The sequence below is a fragment of the Puma concolor genome, chromosome E3 (genome assembly GCF_028749965.1).
Source record: "Puma concolor isolate L17-30 chromosome E3, mPumCon1.1.hap2, whole genome shotgun sequence".
Classification (NCBI taxonomy): domain Eukaryota; kingdom Metazoa; phylum Chordata; class Mammalia; order Carnivora; family Felidae; genus Puma; species Puma concolor.
In genome coordinates this window covers 41,630,067-41,651,008 of record NC_141682.1, presented here as the reverse complement: position 1 = coordinate 41,651,008, position 20,942 = coordinate 41,630,067, and the positions used below count along the sequence as shown (strand labels likewise).

Sequence of the window (20,942 nt, the reverse complement as noted above, 5' to 3'; positions counted from 1 at the left end):
AGGTTCCTTCGACACCACCCAGGAGAGTTGGGTGTAAGCCTATGGCTCCTTCTACATCAGCCAATCCAATCTACATCAGGGACCCTGAACCCTGTGAGCCCCTTTTTCCTAACAGCTTAGGGAAGCAGCCAGCCCTCCAGCAGCTTTTGGGTCCTGGCTGGGCCACCAAGGGTAAATGTCTGGCTGTCCACGTGCTGCCAGGATTGCTTTAGCAAATGTCAACATGAGCAGCTGCTGTACGGGGGATTCTCCTCCATTGTGATCAGGGCCTGGGACAAAACATGACGAGCGAGAGAGAGACAGGAGTGCCCTGTGCTCCTGGACAGGGCTGCATGCACAGAGCAGATAGCCTGAAGCCTGGGGAGAGGTGGACAAAGAGACAGGTAAGGAGAGAGAAACTGCATGAGTGATAGGGGAATGGGGCAAGACCGAGAGAGTGAAAGGAAGAAACACAGAGAGGTGTGGTTAGAGAGAAACAGAGGAAGTACAAGTAGAAAAGTGGAGACCTGGTCCAGGTATGTGGACGGGGCGAGATGGGCCAGGGGAGAGGGGATGTGTGAAGTGGCTCTGAGTGCTGGGGCAGAAAGGGCTGGTATCGTGGGCATCATAGTTTCATGACTCTACGACTCCAACATCCCTGGGGCCAAGCTCTGCAGAGGCCATTGCAATTGAAAAGATGGGCATCCGTCATTTCTGCTGCAATTATGGGGCTCAGCGTTATGTTCTGTCATGGAGAAGGATGTCTTGAGGCAGAGTGTGCTGCTCTTTGGCAGGTAAACTCCAGAGCCCGTCCTGTGGGGAGGTGTCCCGGGGTCATCTGCCTCACTGCCCCACGCCCTGTGGGATTTCCCCCCTCCTGCCACCACCTGGCGTTCCTCATGTTCTGAACCCAGGCATGAGGCATTGTGCTGCCCCCAGGTCCGGCAGTCTGGACCTGGCAGAGTTGAACTGCTGATATTGATAAAAAAGTCTTTGACAAGAAGGTCCGCATTCTCCCTCTGGAACGAGCGGTGTGCATCCAAATCGTGGGTTGCTATCCTCCTGTCCACAACCAATCTGAGGATTCCAGAAGGTAGGTGAACCCTTTAAAACACCATAGTCTTCTCTTACATCCTTCAAGGACAATTCCTTTTCCCAGCTTTCTTTTCATTTTGAAGAGATGGCAATTACTAACTGAAGGCATGATGATCCTGTAGGAAATTGACCTACACGACTGATGGACATTATTTCATCCATCCGTATCCCGAAAGCACATTTCATTGGAAATACAAGCCACGGATGCGTGTCGTAAATTCACAACAGATGTGCAGCTCCCTGTAAGTTGCATGCTGACCTTGTCACATATGTGTCATCAGATATTATTAGTGTCTTTTCAGATAAGCTCTAAACATCAAGATGGTCACGTTGGAGAATCTGGTATAGACGGAATTGCACAGATTCTAAATTAGGCATGATTTTTCATTTTTAATGTTTCTTTTTCCTTTTATGAGAGAGCCCGAGCTGGGGATGGGGGAGAGAGTGGGAGATACTGAATCTGAGGCAGGCTCCAGGCTCTGAGCTGTCAGGATAGAGCGTGACGTGGGCTCAAACTGATGGGCTGCAAGATCATGACCTAGTGGAAGTCGGACCCTTAACCAAGTAAGCCACCGAAGCGCCCCAGGAATGATAGTTTATTGGCAAAGAAAGAGAAATTAAAGATAGCATAAAGGATGTCGACTTTTAATTGAAATATTCTTCACACATTTGTTGTATTCGTTTTAGGCATACGTTGTAGTCCTTCCATATGTCTATAAATTATGTTGTTCTTAAGCACAAGTGTAGCTATCCTGTGAAAGCATGCACCAGTATTATTACAGGACTGACTCTCTTCCATTGGGTGTCCCTTGTATCCCTAGGCTCATTCATTCCATAGCTGGAAGCTGGTCTCTCTCTTTCAAAGGTGTCCATTCTTTTCTAACCTAAACATTTAGGTGGTCAACACCATTACCTATTGTTCAGCATGTGTAATTTGGCGGTCTATTTTTCTGGGAACATTGCTTAGAGCATTACAAATGATGTCATTACGTTAATAAATTCGGTTTCATTCTTCCCTCACAAGAAAGGAGAAGGAAAAGATTTCTTTGTGTCCCAGGCCCTGTCACTAAGACCCTTCCCAATGTGGAGAACAGGCTGGGTTGCCCAGAGCACCTTCGGTCCCTCAGCTGAGCCCCCGGGGCCTTCAACATTGCAGGAATTCCCATGGTGGCCAGCAGAGAGAGCTCGAGCACCACACACCCGGAGGGGCGGGTTCCTCTGCCTGGACGGTGATGGCCAGCAGAGGGCGCACCATCGGCTTTTCTGACCCAGGACACCTCAGAGCAGGAAGGGTCGCTGTTGCTCCCAGAGGACACAGGGCCTCTGCTGCTGCCTCAGGACAGAGAGTAGAGCTGCCTTTCCAGCGCGTTCTGCCGCCCACCCCAGGAGAGACCTGGGGAGCTTTGCAGCAACTTGGCATCTCCTGAGTCACCGGGGAGAAGCTGCCTTGCTGTGCTGAGTGCTGAGGAGGGGACGCTGGGTGGCTTCCCTGGGCAAGCTGGTTGCTGGGCAGCTCCCGTGTTTCATTCCTCCCCTTCCCAGACAGTATTTGAAGAAGACATAGTTTACTGAAGGACTCATGGATTGCGGGGTCCCACGACATCATCTCATAGATGCAGTCGATGGTTTGTTCCGGATTCAGGCTCGTTTCCGGGAAGAAACCCTGACAGACATTCAGAGGAACGGGAGCTGCATTCAGTTAGGACGTGGATACATGAAATGCTCCTCTCAGGACCTTCTAGAAGAATGAGCTGGGACCCAGTTTCTGCGTCCTGCTGGAACCAGAGACGGAGGTAAGGGCACAAACTGTCCCCCACATCATACATGGTTTTTTAAAAATTTCATGGTTATTTTTCCAACCTAGTGAAGTGATTGAAAACTACAGAAAACCTGGTAGGTAGGTGTCATTAACCTTATGGTACCTTTTAATTTAAATTCCAGTGAGTGAAGACCCAGTGTAATATTAGTTTCAGGTGTCCAATATAGAGTAACGCTTGCACGCGTCACCTGGTGCTCATCCCAGATGCATTCTTAATCCCCAGCAGCTGTTTCACCCATTCCCCACCTCGCTGTGGAAGCCCTCAGTTTGTTTCCCAGTGAAGAGTCTGTTTGTCACTGGGTCCTTCACCCCCCCCCCTTTGTTTTGTTTCATTTCCACGTGTTAGTGACATCATCTGGTATTTGTCTTTTTCTGACAGGTTTGTTTCACCCAGTATAACGTTCTCTCGCTCCATCCACCTCGTGGCCAATGACAAGATTTCCTGTTTTTACGGCTCAATAATATTACATTCCATACACTACATCTCAACTTATTCATCAGTTGATGGATGCTCAGGAAGTTTCCGTAATTTGGCTGTTGTAGAAAATGCTGCTGTGAACATCAGGGTGCATGTATCCCTTTGAAGGATTATTTTTGTATTCTTTGTGGAAATACCTCGTAGTGAAATTGCTGGATCGTAAGGTAGTTCCATTTCCATTTTTTTTTTTTTTTGATGAATCTCCGTGATGTTTTCCAGTGTGGCTGCACCAGTTTGCATTCCAACCCACAGTGCAAGAGGGTTTCTCTGTCCTCACATCCTTGGCAACACCTGCTGTTTCAACATTCATTGATTTTAGTCATTCTGAAAGATGTGATGTGTTACCTCGTTGTACTTTTGAATTGTATTTTCCTGAAGATCAGTATTGCTGAGCATCTTTTCACATGGCTTTGGCCATGTGTATGTCTTCCTTGGGAAAATGTCCGTTCGTGTCTTCTGCCCATTTTTAACCAGATTTCTCCTTTCTTGGGTGCTGTATGACTTTATTTGTTTTGGACACTAACTCTTAATCAGATGTCGTTTGCAAATAATATTCTGTAGGTGTTGTTGATTATTTCCTTGGTGACAGAAGCTTTTTACTTTTACGAAGTCCCATTATTTTTGCTTGTGTTTCCCTCAACTCAGGAGATATATCTACAAAGACGTTTGTACAGCCAATGTCAAATAAGATACTGCCTGTGTTAAGTATCCTCTGGGATTTTTATGGTTTCAGGTTTCACACATGGGTCTTTATCCGTGTTGGATTTACTTTTGTGTATGTTGTAAGAAGGTGGTCCGTTGTTGGTCTTGTTTTGTTTCGCAGGTTGCTGTCTAGTTTTTCCAAAACCATATGTTGAGGAGATTTTTTTTAAGTGTATGTATGTATTTTTGAGAGACAGAGAGAATGCAGAAGAGGGGCAGAGAGAAATGGGGACTGAGAATCCCACACATGCTCTGCACTGCCCTGAGATCATGACCTGAGCTGAACCCACAGTCACACGCTGTGCAGCCACCCACATGTCCCCAGACTATCTTTTCTTTTCCATTGGATATGCTTTCCTGCTGTGTTGAGAATTAATTGACCATATAGGTGTGTGAGTTCATTTCTGCGTTTCCGTTCTATTGATCTCTGCGTCTGTGTTGTTGTTGTTGTTGTTGTTGTTGTTGTTGCTGTTGTTGGTGTTGTTTTTCGCCAGGACCATACTGTTCTGTTCCGTACAGCTTTTGAATATAACCTGAAGTCTGGAATTCTGATGCCTCCAGCTTTCGTTTTCTTCTTCAATTTTGTTTTTGCTGTTTGGGGTCTTTGTCGTTCCATACAAATCTTGGGATTATTTGTTGTCGTTCTGTGACAAATGGTTTTGTTAGTGTGATAGGGATTTCATCACATATGCAGATTGTTTTGAGGAGTGTAGACATTTTAACAGTATTTTCTGCTTCCCATCCGTGAGGGTGAAATCTATTTCCTTTTCTTTGTGTCCTCTTCCATTTCTTTCATCAGTGTTTCACAGCCTTTAGAGTACAGGTCTTTCACCTCTTTGGTTAGGTTCATTCTAGGTACCTTGGGGTATTTGGTGCAACTGTCAACGGGATGGATCCCTTACTTTCTCTTTCTGTTAATTCATTACTCGTCTATAGAAATGCAGTAGATTTCTTTACATTGATTTCTGTATATTGTGATTTGTCGAATTTGTATATCGATCCTAGCAATTTTCATTGGAGTCTTTCCTGTTGTTTTTAGAGAGCATCATGTCGGTTCCAAACAGCGAAATTTCTGCTTCTTCCTTGCCAATTTGGATGCCTCCTTTCTTTTTTTGTCTGATTGCTGTGGCTAGGACTTCCTGTACTCTGTGGAATAATAGTGGTGAGAGGGGTCTTCCCTGTCTTGTCCCTGAACTTGGAGGAAACACTTTCAATGTTTCCCCATTGAGGATGAGATGAGTTGTGGGTTTTCCTAGATGACCTTTATTATTTGCAGGTAGGTTGAGTCTCAATGTACTTTGCTGAGGGTTTTTATCATGAATGGATGTGACATTTTGTCAGATGGTTTTCCTGCATCTGTTGAAAGCATCCTATTGTTCTTATCCTTTCTTCCATTACTGTGGTGCATCATGTTGATTGATCTGTGAATGTGGAACCACCCTTGCAGCCCGGGAATATATCCCACTTGATTATGGTAAATGATTCTATTCATGTATTGTTGACTTTAATTTGAAGGTATTTTAATGAGAATTTGTGCATACATACTCATCAGGCTGTTGGCCTGCAGTTTTATTTTTTTTTTTAATTTTTTTTTCAACGTTTTTATTTATTTGTGGGACAGAGAGAGACAGAGCATGAATGGGGGAGGGGCAGAGAGAGAGGGAGACACAGAATCGGAAACAGGCTCCAGGCTCTGAGCCATCAGCCCAGAGCCTGACGCGGGGCTCGAACCCACGGACCGCGAGATCATGACCTGGATGAAGTCGGACGCTCAACCAACTGCGCCACCCTGGCGCCCCGGCCTGCAGTTTTATTTAAAAATTTTTAACATATTTTTAAATGTTTATTTCCTTCCTTAGATAGAGTACATGAAAGTGAGGGAGGGGCAGAGAGACAGGGAGAGAGAGAATCCTGGCCATGCCCCACACTGTCAATGCAGGGTCCAATGTGGGACTCGAACCCACGCACTGCAAGATAATGTCCTAATCCAAAATTAAGAGTTGGACGGTAAACCTACCGAGCCACACAGGAGCCCCGGCAGTTTTCGGTTTTGGTGGAGGCTTTATCTGGTGTTGGTATCAGGGTAATGATGGCCTCATAATTTGAATTTGTAAGTTTTCCTTCTTTTTTACTTTTTGTAATAATTCGAGGAGAATACATATTACCTCTTCCTTAAATGAATGGTAGAATTCATCAGGGAAGCCCTCTGGCCCTGAACTCTTGTGTTGGAGGAGATTTTTTTTTTTCGTACTGATTTGATTTCTTTCTGTTTTCAGATTTTATGTATCTTCCTGTTTCAGTTTTGGTAGTTTTTGTGTTTCTAGGAATTTTTCCATTTTTCTCAGAGTGTCCAATTTGTTGCCTATAGGTCATAATATTATCTTCTAACTGTATTTTTGTAGTGTTGACTGCTGTTTCTCCTTTCTTATTTGTGATTTTCTTTATTTGAGTCCTTTCTCTCTTCTTTGTGAGAACTCTGCCTAGGAGGTTTTCATGATGATTACTGTTTTCAAGGAACCAGCCCCTGGTTTCATTGATTTGGTCTAGTGTCTTTTTGGTTTGTATATCCCTTATTTCTGCCTTAATCTCTATTATTTCCTTCCTTCTGCTGTTCTTCTCATTCCTTTAGTTGTAAGTTAGGAGGGTTTGAGATTTTTCCTGCTCTTTAAGGTAGGCTGGTATTGCTATATACTTCCATCTCAGATTGCTTTTGCCGCATTCCAAAGGTTTTTACCAGTGTATTTTCATTTTCATTTGTTTCAGTGTATTTTCTCATTGGTTTCCTGTTTGACCCATTCATTTCGTAGCATGTTATTTAACCTCCCTTTATTTGTGGCCTTTCCCCCTGTGTGTGTGTGTGTGTGTGTGTGTGTGTGTGTGTGTGTGTGTATGAGTGTGGTTAACTTCAAGTTTCCTAGCTTTGTGGTCAGAAAAGATGCTTGGTCTGAGCTCTGTCTGGGTACCTGTTGAGGTCTGATTTGTGACATAGAATGTGATCATTTCTGGAGAATGTCCCATGGGCGCTTGAAAAGAATACGTACTCTGCCATTTTAGTATGGAGTGTTCTGAATACATCTGTTAAACGCATCTGGTCCAGTGTGTCATTCAAAGCCATTGTTTCCTTGTTGATTTTCTGTTTACAGGTTCTGTCCATTGATGTGACTGATGTGTTAAAGTCCTCTATTATCGTTGTATTATTATCAATTCCTTTATGGTTTTGTTAAGTGTTTTATATGTTGGGGATTGCATATTGGGCGCATCAAAATTTACAACCATTGGATCTTCTTGTGTGGCTGTCCCCTTTAGTATGAGATAGTGTCTATCTTCACCTCTTGTTATAGCTTTATTTATTTTTTTTAATATCAGTCTTAGTTGCCATATAGTGCATTCTCTGTTTCAGGAGTAGAATCCAGTGATTCATCCCTTACATACAACACCCAGTACTCATGACAACAAGTGCTCTCCTTAATACTCGTCCGCCATCTAGCCCAGCGCCGACACATCTCCCTCTATCAACCCTCACTCTTCTTCTCTACGGTTAAGAGACTCATGTGGTTTGTCACCACTCTTCTCTTTTCCTGCCCCCTTCCCATGTTTTCATCTGTTTTGTTTCTTCAACTCCACACGAGTGAAATCATATGTGTGTCTTTCACCGATTGACATATTTCACTTGGCATAATACATTTTAGGTCCATCCACACTGTGGCAAGTGGCAGGATTTCATTCTTTTTGAAGCTGAGTTACATTTCATTATATATACATATGTATATCTCTATGTATATATGAGCATACACGTGAGTACATATGCGTATACATGCACACACACACACACACACACACACACACACACCACAAGTTCTTTATACCTTCATCAGTTGATGGGGCTTTCTCCATAGTTTGGCTACTGTTGATAATGCTGCTATAAATATTGGGTGCATGCAATTTTACTACTAGGTATTGACCCAAAGGGTACCAAACTACACTCTCGGTTTTAAAGTTTATTTTGCCAAATACAAGTATTGCTACTGGCTTTCTTTTCACATTGTTGTCATGACAAATGTTTTTTCATTCCCTCCTTTTAAATCTGCAGGTGACATAGGTCCAAATAAGGCTTTGTAGGCAGTATCTAGATAGGCCTTGGGTTTTTTTGTTTTTGTTTTTGTTTCTTTCTTTCTTTCTTTTTTTTTTTTCTTTTTGTTTGCCCATTCTGACACCCTATCCTTGTCTTTTGATTGGAGCATGCAGTCGATTTACATTCAGAGTAATTACTGATAGGTATATATTTAGTGACATTCTACTAGTTGTTTTGTCATTGTTTCTTGATGTTTTCTCTCATCCTTTCTTGTCTGTAACGCTTTTGGTCTTTCGTTTCCACTCCAAGAGTCTGATTTAAATATTCTTTTCTTTTGACTGGTAGTACATTTCTTTACTGATTTCTATATTTCTTCTTTGTTAAAATTTAAGCCCAAGTTAGTTACCTTATAGTGGAATACAGTGTCAGGATTAGAATTCAGTGATCCATCAATTACAAAATATATCCAGTACTCATCCCAAGTGCTCCCCACCCCCCCCCACCCCCCGAGTGCCCATCACCTATTTAGCCCATACCCCTATTCAGAAACCTTCCTGGAGTCCTGAGCTTCTTCCCTCTATTTAACAGTCTCTTCTCGTTTGACTCCCTCCCTGTTTGTATCTTATTTTTGCTCTCTTTCACTATGTTCATCAGTGTATTAAATTCCACACATGGGAGAAATCATATGATGTGTGTCTTTCTCTGACATATTATGGTTAGCATAATAAAGTCTGGTTCCATCCACCGTGTTGCAAATAGCAAGATTCCACTCTTTTTGATCGCCGAGTAATATTCCACTGTATGAATATACCACATCTTCTTTATCCATTCATCTGTCAATGGTCATTTGGGCTCTTTGGATAATTTAGCTATTGTTGATAATGCTGCTATAAACATTGGAGTGCATGTGCCTCTTTGAGTCAGCGTTAGTGTCTCCTTTGGATAAATGCCTCTTAGTGCAGTTGCTGGGTCGTAGTGTAGTCCTCTTACTGTTTTTTGTGACGAATCTCCATACTATTGTCCAGAATGGCTACACCACTTTGCATTCCCACCAGCATTGCAAAAGCATTCCCTTTCTCTGCATCCTTGCCAACACCTGTCGTTTCCTGAGATGTTAATTTTAGCCATTCTGATAGGTGTGAGGGGATATCTCGTTGTGGTTTTAATTCGTATTTCACTTTTGACGAATGAGGTTGAGCACCTTTTCAAGTATGACCAATCTGGATGTCATCTTTGTTAAAGTGTCTCTTCATGTCTTTTGCCCATTTCTTCACGGGGTTATTTGGTTTTTGGGTGTTGAGTGTGATATGTTCTTTATAGATTTTGGATAGTAACCCTTTATCTGATAGGTCACCTGCAAATATCTTCTCCCATTCCATTCAGTTTCGTTTTAGTTTTGTTGATTGTGTCCTCTGTTGTGCAGAAGCTTTTTATCTTGAGGTCTCAATAGTTCATTTTTGTTTTTATTGCCCTTGTTTCTGGAATCTTGACAAGCAATATGTTGCTGCAGTCAGGATCAAAGAGGTAGGTTGCCCTTTTTCTCCTCTAGGATTTTGATGGTCTCCTGTCTTACACTTAGATCTTTCATCCCTTTTGAGGTGTGTATGTGTGTGAGAGAGAGAGAGAGAGAGAGAGTCAGAGAGAGAGAGAGAGAGAAACAGAGAGAGACCCAGAGGTTTAAGAACATAGTCCAGGTTCATTGTTCTCACTGTCCATTTTTCCCAGTACCATGTGCTGAAGAGACTCTTTTTTTCCTTTGGATATTCTTTCCTGTTTGGTCAAAGATGACTCGGCCATAATTTTGAGGGTCCATTTCTGGGTTCCCTATTCTGTTCCTTTGATCGATGTGTCTGTCTTTGTGCCCGTCCCATACTGTCTTGATGATTGCGGCTTTCTGATCCACCGTAAAGTCCAGAATTGTAATGTCTCCAGTTTTGTTTTTTTTCTTTTTCAACTATACTTTGGCTCTTTGGGGTCTTTTCTGGTTCCATACAAATTTTAGGATTGTTTGTTCTAGCTCTGGAAGAATGCTGGTGTTATTTGGATAGGAATGACATTGAATTTGTCCATTGCTTTGGGTAGTATTGACATTTTCACAATATTTGTTCTTCTAATCCATGAGCATGGGATGTTTTTCCATTTCTTTGTGTCTTCTTCACCTTCTTTCATAGATGTTGTATGGTTTGTTCTTTTAATTTTTTTAATGTTATTTATTTTCAAGAGAGTGAGCGAGCGAGCAAGAGCCCGTGAGCAAGGGAGAGGCAGAGAGAGGGAGACACAGAATCTGAATCAGGCTCCAGGCTCCAAGCTGTCAGCACAGAGCCCATCACAGGACTCAAACTCACAAACGCGGGATCATGTCTTGGACCGAAGTCGGCACTTCACCAACTGAGCCACCCAGGCGCCCCTCTATTGTTTTAATGTACTGATCTTTTACCTCTTTGGTTAGATTTATCCCTGGGTATTTTATGCTTTTCAGTGCGGTTGTAAATGAGATCAATTCCTTAATTTTCTTTCTGTTGATTCATTATTGGTGTATAGAAATGCAATCAACTTCTGTATATTGATTTTATATTCTGAGACTTTCCTGAATTCCTGTATCAGTCCTAGAAGTTTTTTGGTGGAGTCGTTTGGATTTTCCACGGAGAGCATCATATCTGTGAGGAGGGAAAGTTTGACCCCTCCTTGCCAACTTGGACACCTTGTATTTCTTTTTGTCGTCTGATTGCTGAGGCTAGGACTTCCAACAGAATGGTGAATAACAGTGCTGAGAATGGACATCCCTGTCGTGTTCCTGACCTTAGGGGGAAAGCTCTCAGGTTTTCCCCATTGAAGATGTTATTAGCTGTGGGACTTTCGTATCTGGACATTCTCACATTGAGGCACGATCCTTCTATCCCTCCTTTCATGAGGGTTTCTTTTTTTTTTTTTCATCAAGAAATGATGCTGCTGCATTTTGTCAAATGTGTATTCTGCATCTATTGAGACGCTCATGTGGTTGTTATCCTTTCTTTTATCAACGTGATATATCACATCAGTTGATTTGCGGATATTGAATCGATTGCGCATCCCAGGAATAAAATCCACCTCGTTGTGCTGAATAATTCTTTTTATGTATTCTCGCATCCAGTTTGCCACTCTTTGTTGAGATTTTTTGCATCCATGGTCATCAGGGAAATTGGTCTGTAGTTTTCCTTTTTAGTGGGGTCTTTGTCCAGCTTGCACTCAAGGCCATGCTGGCCTCATAGAATGAGTTTGGAAGTGTTCCCTCCATTTCTCTGCCCATGACCTTATCTTGTTCTTTCATTTGGGACGCCTTCCTCTCGTCTTGGAATTTTGGTTGAGTATTTGCCATCTCTGTGTTACCGAAGCTCATTGTGTTACCTGCCTGTGAGTTGAATGGTTTTATGAAGAGGAGGTCATCCAATGTCCAGGGCCGGGCACATCACAGAGTGTTTGTGGTGTGTGTTGCATGCACTGTTTTGTGTTCTGGCTGCACTGTCCTTCAGGTCAGTTGTATGGGAAAGGTAGGGTCCTTGGCCAGAATGTGGTGGGTCTGATCTAGGTGTGCTCTGATCTGCTTGCTAAATGAGACTTGAAACGACTGCTCCTAGAAGTGAAGCCCTGCACAACTCTTTGGTCAAGAGAGGTGGTGTGGTCATGGGCTTCACCTGGTCTTCTGGCTAGGGGCCAGCTCCACTGGGACTGAGGCAACCTTGAATGACCTAGAAGGCCAGTCTTGCCAGAGCACAGGAAGGTGGGGTTGGTGTAAGCAGCTTAGGCAGCCAGTGTGGGAACTGCCTTGTTTCCAGCAGACGGCTCTGTGTTTATGCTGGGGGGCAGGGGGCAGGGGGCAGAGCAGGGAAATGGCACCACGCAGCTCTTCTGTCCTAGGTCTTTGTCCCCTCATTGTGAACACTGCTTCTCTGGGATAGTCTCCACGATGAGTGTATAATCTCCCCACTGTGTGCACCAGGCTTTGTCCAGATCACTGTTTCCATGCCATCTGCCTGCAAGTTGTTGGCTGCCTTCTCTTCAGGAGTAGGCCAGTGCCCTCGGGGCTGTGTCCCAGCCAAGGCTTCTAACCTTTGAAACTCCACACTCTCGGGGTGCCTGGATGGCTTGGTTAAGTGTCTGACTCTTGATCCTGGATCAGATCATGACCTCTTGGTCGTGGGATTGTCTCTTTCCCTCTTGTCCTGCCCCTCCCTTGCGTGTGCTCTCTTTCTCTCTCTGTCAAAATTAATAAACTTAAAAAACTTAGGGGCATGGAATACCTTCTTTAGGCAAGACTGCCTCTCTGAGGGGAATGGCAAGGATCTATGAGATGTATTTCCAGCACTGGCTAGGAAATTCTTTGCTGACTGCTTAAAGGTTACATTCCTACAGGAGTGAGATTAGGTTTAGTGACATGGGGCCTTAGCATAAGTAACTCCATGGTGGGCCTGTGATTTTTCTTAACATTCCAAAGCCAAATTCTATGTATACATTTTTTATTACATGTATAGCCCTAAATAATATTTTAGCCATCTACTGCCGGCCCGATGATCATATCCTGTGACACTGTAACTATCTCCTGATCATAGAGGAAGATCAACTCTGTGGCTCTAAGATCTTTGTGGCTCTAAGTTACTTTGATCTAGGTTACTAAGGTCTTTGTGAGTCTAGGTTACTGTTGGCCTTTCGATGTCTTTCACCCAGGGACCGACCCCCAGCGAGGTTGCTGAGCCATCATTTAGGCACAGAAGCACCCTTTCCAAGTCACCTCTCCCTAAAGCGTTGTCTTTCCCTCTGGTACTTCCGGGACCTACCCTTTGGCAGGTCACATATCCTCATGCAAACCTGTCAAAGTGGACCAGAAAAAGCTGCTTGCCTGTGACTGCCACTTCATGGTCACATCTTATCCTTCTGAAACCCCTCGAATTCCCTATTGTTCTTCCAGTCTTTGAGTATCTCTTTGATTTGGAAACATTTGATTCTCTTGTATTCCTGATAAAAAAAATATGTGTGAAAATATTAAACCAAGGATTCTTTACAATCCCTGAGCCAGTCACAATGATTCATCTGGCCGTGTGAACATTTTTAGTTTTGACAGTGTTCAGGCATGAAGTGAAGTATATCCTGTAAAATCTGAGTATCATTCATTATCTAGGATAACCACCTTTATGGAAAGCCTTTCAATGACATGCTCGTTCAAGATCAGAAGAACACTTAATTTACATACCACATAATAGAGTGGTATATACATACGTTATTATCTTAAAGTATGTAAAGTAGATGTTTCTATGAAGTGTTTATCATGCATTCAGTTTTCTCTACCGTGAATGCTATTATTTCAATTGAACAATACTAAGAACAACAAGAATAGGTACTTGGCCATCACTAGTAATTAATATTAGAACTAGTCATATAATATCATGTGTCGCACACATAAAACCACGATTACTAATAATCTTTTCATTCGTGATGGGTTTCTAGTTACCAGAAAAATGGGGAAGATATTATTGAGTCTCTACATACAACAGACTGTTTTCTGACTATGGACGTCATATGAGTTGGTACATGATCACAATCGGTATCGTGAAGAGATATGGTAGTATTAACTCAAGTTTATATTTGTATTCAGATTGCTTCGGTTTGAACCTCTTCTGTCCCAGACTCATCCCAGCTGGCACATTAGAGTCATCCTGTCTCCTTAGGCTCCACTTGGCCATGACAATGTTTAGATTTTTCCATATTTTACATAATCTGCAAAGTTTTGAGGGTACGTGTGTAGAATGTATCTTGTAGAATGATCCCTAGTTGGGATATATCTACCGTTTGTTCAAATGCTTAGGCCAGAGTTACCATGTTTTGGAGCAGAAGATCCAGAGGCACAGTGCCATGCATAATTATCACTTCACAGAAAGATTGTTCACTCTGAAGATTGGGGTCTTTTGTGGTTCCATACACATTTTAGGACTGTTCTAGTTCTGTGAAAAATGTTGTTGGTATTTTGATGGAAATTGCATTAATTGTGTCCATTGCTTTGGGAAGTAGAGACATTTTCACTATATTTGTACTTCCGACCCATGAGTATGGAATGTCCTTCCATGTCTTTGTGTCATCTTGAATTTCATCACTGTTTTATACTTTTCAGAGTATAGGTCACTCACCACTTTGGTTAGATTTATTCATAGGCATCTTATTATTTGGTGTACAAGTGTAGATAGGACTGTTTTCTTAATTTCTATTTCTACTGCTTCAGTATTGTTTTCTGCAAATACAACAGATTTCTGCACAGTGATTTCTATCCTGTGACATTGGTGAATTCATTTATCAGTTCTAGCAGTTATTGGGTGGGCTCTTTAGGGTTTTCTATATAGTGTCATGTAATCTGCAAAGTGTGAAAGTTTCACTTCCTCCAGATTTGGAGTTGTTTTATATTTTATTTTATTTTATTTTATTCTATTCTATTTATTTTATTTTATTTTATTTATTCTATTCTATTCTATTTATTTTATTTTATTTTATTTATTCTATCTATTATACTTTATTTTATTTTATTTATTCTATTCTATTTTTAATTTTATTTATTTTATTTTATTTTATTTATTTTATTTTACTTATTTTATTTTATTTTATTGTATTTATTCTATTTATTTTATTTATTTTATTTATTTTATTTTATTTTATTCTATTTCATTTTATTTATTTTATTTTATTTTATTTATTTTATTCTATTTTATTATTTTATTTTATTTATTTTATTTTATTCTATTCTATTTTATTTTATTTTATTTATTTTATTTTATGTTTTATGTTATTTTATTTTATTTATTCTACTTTATTTTATTTTATTTTATTTTTTTTATTTTATGTTATCTATTTTATTTATTTTATTTTATTTATTTTATTTTATTTATTTTATTGTATTTATTTATTCTATTTTATTTTATTTATTTTATTTTATTTTATTTATTTTATTTATTTTATTTTATTTTATTTACTCTATTTTATTTATTTTAGTTTATTTTATTTATTTCATTTTATTTATTCTATTCTATTTTATTTTATTTTATTTCATTTATTTTATTTTATTTTATTTATTTTATTTATTTTATTTTATTTTATTTTATTTTATTTTATTTTATTTTATTTTATTTTATTTATTTCAGTTTAGTTCCATTTCGTTTGTCTGCTGGCTGTGGCTAGGACTTCCAGTAATTTATTCAAACTGGTAAGAGTAAACATCCTGGTCTTCTTCCTGACCTTACAGGAAAACCTCTCAGATTTTCCCCATTAAGGTTGATTATAACTGTCGGGTTTTCATAGATAACCTTTATTAGGTTGATGTATGTTCCCTGTAAACCTACTTTAGGGGGTTATAATCCTGAGTGGATGTTGTACTTTGTCAAATGCTCCTTTCTGCGTGTATTGAAATGACCGTATGGTTCTTTTCTTTTAAAGTTTATTAATCTTGAGAGAGACAGAGCGTAAGCAGGGGAGGGGCAGAGAGAGAGGGAGACCCAGAATTCGAAGGAGGCTCTTGGCTCTCAGCCTTCAACACAGACGCTGACACGGGACTCGAACTCACGAATTGTGAAGTCATGACCTGAGCTGATGTCAGACTGTTAAAGGATTGAGCCACCAAGGTGCCCCGATCGTGTGGTCCTTATCGTTTCTCCTGCTGACGTATTGTGTCACATTGGTTGATAGGCAAATATTGAACCACCTTGGCAGCTTGCGAATAAATCCCACCGAATTGTGGGATACATTTACTCTTGTTATATCTTCTTTTTGGGTTGTACCCTTTACTGTTATACAGTGTCCTCCTCTGTCTCTTGTTATGTACTTTTTTTAAGTGTATTTTTTTCTGATACAAGTGTTGCCACTCCAGGTTTCATTTGACATTAATGTGTGCAATGTTTCTCTATCCTCTCACTATCATTCTTGAGGTGTAGAGTGGGTCACTTATAGGCATACAAATCGGTTTTGTTTTTCCATCCATGCTTACACCCTACGTCTCTAGATTGGAGCATTCACTCCATTACCTTCAAAGTAATGATCGATACGTATTGCCATTTTATTGCCTGTTTGGCTGTGGTTTCTAATGATTTTCTCTGATCCTTTCTTGCCTTTCATGTTTTGCTTCTTTTCTTTAGTGATATAGTTTGATTTCCTTATCTCTGTTCTTAGCATATTTATGATTGGTTTTAGCATATGGTCACTGTCAGGTGTTTATATAACCCCTTCTGCATTTGGCAGTTCGTATTAAGTTGATGGTCATTTACCTTCGCACCCATTATTTTCTCCTCCCTAGGTTTTTGGTAGAGGTTATTACAATTCAAATCCATTTCTCTGAGTTCCTTAACTGATTTGTTTTGCAGACATCTTCATTTTTTACTTGACTTGTGTCTTCTGTCTCTAAACTGTCACTGTTGGTCTCTCCTTTCCACTCGAGGAATCCCTCTGAATATTTCTTGCAGGACGGGTTTAGGGTACAAACCCCTTTAGTTTTTGTTTGGGAAAGTCTGTGTCTCCTTCCATTCTGAAGGATAGCCTTGCTGGATCGAATATTGTTGGCTGCTGATTTTCCCATTCAGCACTTTGAATATGTGATGTCGCTAGCCTCTGGCTTGTCGAGTTTCTGTTCAGAAATCGGGTAGCTCGCCTTATGGGTCTTCCCTTCTGAGTTAAGGTCTTCTGTCTTGCTGCTTTTAAGAGTTTTTCTTTACTGTCACTGTAATTTGCAAGTTTGGTTACAATGTTTGTGTGTTGGCCTGATTTTGTTGATGTTGATGGGAGTTCTCCAGTCTCCTGGATGTGGATGTTTGTTTCCCTCGCCCAATCGGGGACGTTTTCAGCTATTATTTCCTCAAATAAATTTTCGGCCCCAAATTCTCTTCCTCCTGGGAGTCCTACAATATGATTATTATCTTTCCTGTAGTCACTGAGTTCCCTTGGTCTCATGTCACGTTGCAGAATCCTGTGCTCTCCTTGGTTCAGTGTGATTAATTTCCAACACTCAGTCTTCGAGGTCACTAGTTTGTTCGCCTGCTTCTTCCATCCCTCTGTTCATTCCAGCTAGCGTGTTTCTCCTTGATTGTGTCCTCAATGTGCACTGTGTTATTTCTTATCTCCGTGTCAGGGGCCTCACTCTTCTACTCATTTCACAACTCCAGTGAGTATCCTTGTGACCATTGCTTTAAATTCAGTAGCAGGTATGTTATTTATATCTCTTTGGCTTAGATCTCTCGCTGTGACGTTGACTAGCTCTTTCCTTGTGGATAAACATCTCTGTGTGTCCATTTTGTCTGTCTCTCTGGGTCTGTTTCTCTGTGTTAAGAAAGTCAGCAGTGCCTTCTGATCTTGAAATTAATGACTGTATGAAAAAGAGGTCCTGGAGTCCCGAGTAGTGCACGTCTCCATTTATAGGACCTGGACCTTCAGGAGGATATCGCATGGGTATTGCTCACTCCCTGCTGTTGTGTCTGGGTTACTTTTCCTTTCAGTGCAGGTGTCGGCACTGACTGCGTGCCTGTTGTGGGCTGTGCTTACACTCAGTGGTGTCAGTGGGACCCAGGCAGACCAGCTGTGGGGTGGTATGCCCGCTGGGTAACTTGGGAGCAAGGCAGGAGTGTTAGCAAAATTGCACAAGGCTACTAGTCCTATGCCAGGTTTCCCGATGTCCTTTGGTGGCTGGGGCTTTGGACCAGCGATGGAAGCTAGGGGCGTGAGGATATGCACAGAGCATGTCTGTGCCTGGGGACATGTGGCTGGGTGAGACAGATGAGGGTGCCTGGATGTGCACAGCCGGGTGAGGTGCAGATGTGCACTGCGTGCTGTGGCAGCTATGCGTGCAGCATGTCGGTCAGGGTGCCCTTGTGGTTTTAAGAATGTTTGCCCTGAGACCAGCAGGCTTGGTGTGGTGAGTCCCCCTGTGAACCCTTGGGACTGGCGCTCTGCCTAAAGGGTTAGGTAGCAAGCGTCTGTGCAGCCTCAGCCTCTGGTGGGGGCTTCTATGCTTATTCTGGGAGACTGGGGGAGAAGAATGGTGCCTGTGAGCTCCCTCACTGTTGAAGTCCTCCAACACACTCAGGAATCAGCATGAATACATCTGTCTCCTGTTGTCTCGGCATTGTGTAAAATGCCACGTTGACGTTGCCTGTCTACACAGGCAGGGACCTGGCTACTACTCATACTCCTGGATCACCCAGTGCTGGGTCAGCTGACCTCCAAAGCTCCAGGATCTCAACTCAAGGGAATTCAGCCCCTCTGGGTTTTAATGCCAAATGTTATGGAGATTAGTCTTCACTGGGTGAGCTCCCTGGGGTGAGGGCTCACTTTCTCTGCCCTCTCTGCAGGCAGCCAGCCTCCACCTTTCTGACCTTCCTAACCTTTCTGATGCAGCTTCTCTCTATTTAGGTGTGGAGTTTCTTCTGCCAGTCTTTGGATCGCCCTCTGGTTCATGGACTTGGATGTGGATATTATGGAGTTGAACACGTGGGACAGGGTGCGCTCAGGATCTGCTTACTCTGCTGTTATTAATTTTTTAAATGTCTTATTATTTTGGAGTTTTGAGACATGGGCAGACAGACTCATATCACCCATGCACTTCAGGATTTGAAAGGAACTTTCCAACTAGTGCTTCTAGTATTTTATGTTTTGAAACTCTCTTTAATGAGGTATAATTTACATATAACAGAGCCTCAAGTTAAAGGGTATAGTTTGATGAGACATGAGGGTACAGGACCATGGGTACAGCACCATGAAATCATATGTTTTCTCCCTAAACCTTTCATCACGATCCCTTTGTGTCTAACGCTAATGTAGCTTTTGAAGTAACGACTACATTTTTTTGTTTTTACTCTTTCAGATATTTCCCAGGTGTCTGAAAGCCTGCATTGAGCTGAGCCTTAAGAGAGAAGTTTGGAATTCAGTTGTGAGAGTAGACAGCCAGTCCAAGAAAGCCTTGTAATTGGCTCTTAGATTTAAGTTGTGAGAGATTGTGGACGCCTCGAGAGTGCCTGGGTCCAGATGTGGGCCTTGTTCTGAGAACAGGTGAGCTAAATACCTAACCTGAGATTGAGCAAACTGTACTTTTTCTTTGGAGACCTTATGGGCATTTTAAAACCAGAAGTTTTCCCAGGGGGGTGCTGTCTTCGTGTGAAGAGGCACGAGCCGGGGAGCAGAGAAGCAAATCATCTACGCATTGTAAAAAGTCGAGCCTGCAAACACACTTCCCATCATCCAAATCAGCCTTTAAGGTTTGTGGGAAACGTGAAGCACTCTGTGAAACCCAGGGAGGTTGCAGTCCAGATGTCTTGTCATTCGCTGCGTGTGACGGTAAAAAGATACTGACTATCCTTATCAACTAGAATGCTAAAAACTACAGCACATGGGTCGTGGAGAGTGAAAACTTTGCTTTCAGGAAGAGTGGATGTTGGTAGAGTGTGAGGTTTGGGAAGAAGGGGATGTCGAGGGATTACAGCGCTATTGATTTCTCGGAAGTCCTGGACGAAATACTATCCTCAGCAGTCGGGTTTTCTCACAGGTATAATAGAGGTGTTATCTGGACTACTGCAGGGGATCATGAGGCCATGAGCCTTGTAACATTCTATCATGGTGTGGATGCCTTGAAGGCCTTCGTAATTGAAAAGATATTAACTCTAGGGAGACGTTTTGCAAGGTCAATTTGAATCTTGACGGGAGGTACCCTGTGGATTCTGCCAAGATCAGATGAAGATTTTGCCCATAACGAGAATGGGAGCTGATCCAATAGGAACAAATGATCAGTACCTCCAGACTCAGCTGTAGGACCAGCACAGACACGGCACAGAAAAGGCGCCAGAGGATCATCCGTTTCCCCTTTTTGCCATTTTGGTTGCTGTTGTCTAATGGTAGGTCGTGGATCTCAAGTTCAGAGTATCTGCGCATTGTTTTAGAAAATCCTTCCAAGGATCCTCTTGTCGAATAGAGATTCCGGGTCTCCTGAGGGAGGCACTCAATCAGTACTATCTTAAAGTTAGATCTATATTGTAAAAGAGAGGGTAAATGGTCAAAATGTCCTTATGTAAGACTTGTAAGTTAGGTGCCAACCTTCTGGCCCTTAAAGGCACTGAGAAAAGCAAGTTCTTGCAGACTTGTCCTCTGAGGGCTCTTCTCAGGAAAAGCCACCTGTGAGACCCCCATGCCCTCCTTATCCAGGATTGTCAGAGACGAAATATCATCCCCTCGAAACGAAGGCACTTTCAATGTATCTATTGACTAAAAATGCTTCACGGTGAATTTGGTCTCATGAAGGGTCCATTTTCGTTGCAATATTCTAAGCAAACAAAAGGACCTGAGCACAGTTGCAGACAACCCTGAGCAATATATACAAGTGTTCCAAAACCTAACCCAGGGTGGGGGAAACAAAAAGACACAGGCCATCCCTAACAAAGGGGAATCTAACACCCTTTTACTGTTTTTCCTAATACATTCGGGTTACTGTAACTGTATGGGGGAGTTAGTCCCTCATTCGTTTCCTGGGTCAACGATTATGGTGATTAGAGCCAGCGGTCTCTTGTTGGTCTCCCTCAGAATGGAGGCTTTCAGGAATATTCCCAAGCCGCTGCCAAAACTCCTTTTAATCGGTGGAAGTTCTCTGTCTTCTCTGTCCTGACATGGACTGTCTAATTCCACTTGTTGCTGGAAAAAAACCTGGCGTCTGCTCAACTGTTCAAGTTGACAGACTTTAGGACCAGGAGACCTCTCTCTCTCTGCCCTCAAGGCTTTTATCTGCCCTTGGCACCTCATCAGGCTCCACCTGGGAT

General features: G+C 42.0%; 1 protein-coding gene and 1 long non-coding RNA gene across 3 annotated transcripts in view; one reads left to right on the top strand and one right to left on the bottom strand.

Annotated features, from left to right (window-relative positions):
* The window catches only part of LOC147573235 (putative serine protease 29), a 280,540-nt gene that overhangs the window by 243,550 nt on the left and 16,048 nt on the right, over positions 1-20,942 (bottom strand). The window lies entirely within an intron of this gene.
* LOC147573238 (uncharacterized) lies at positions 703-20,373 on the top strand. 2 transcript variants are annotated; one of them, XR_015245328.1, is made up of 4 exons: positions 703-773; positions 919-1,072; positions 2,649-2,867; positions 19,004-20,373. It is a non-coding gene; the product is annotated as an uncharacterized LOC147573238 (long non-coding RNA). The 2 variants fall into 2 exon arrangements; XR_015245327.1 differs by having other exon boundaries at positions 2,617-2,867.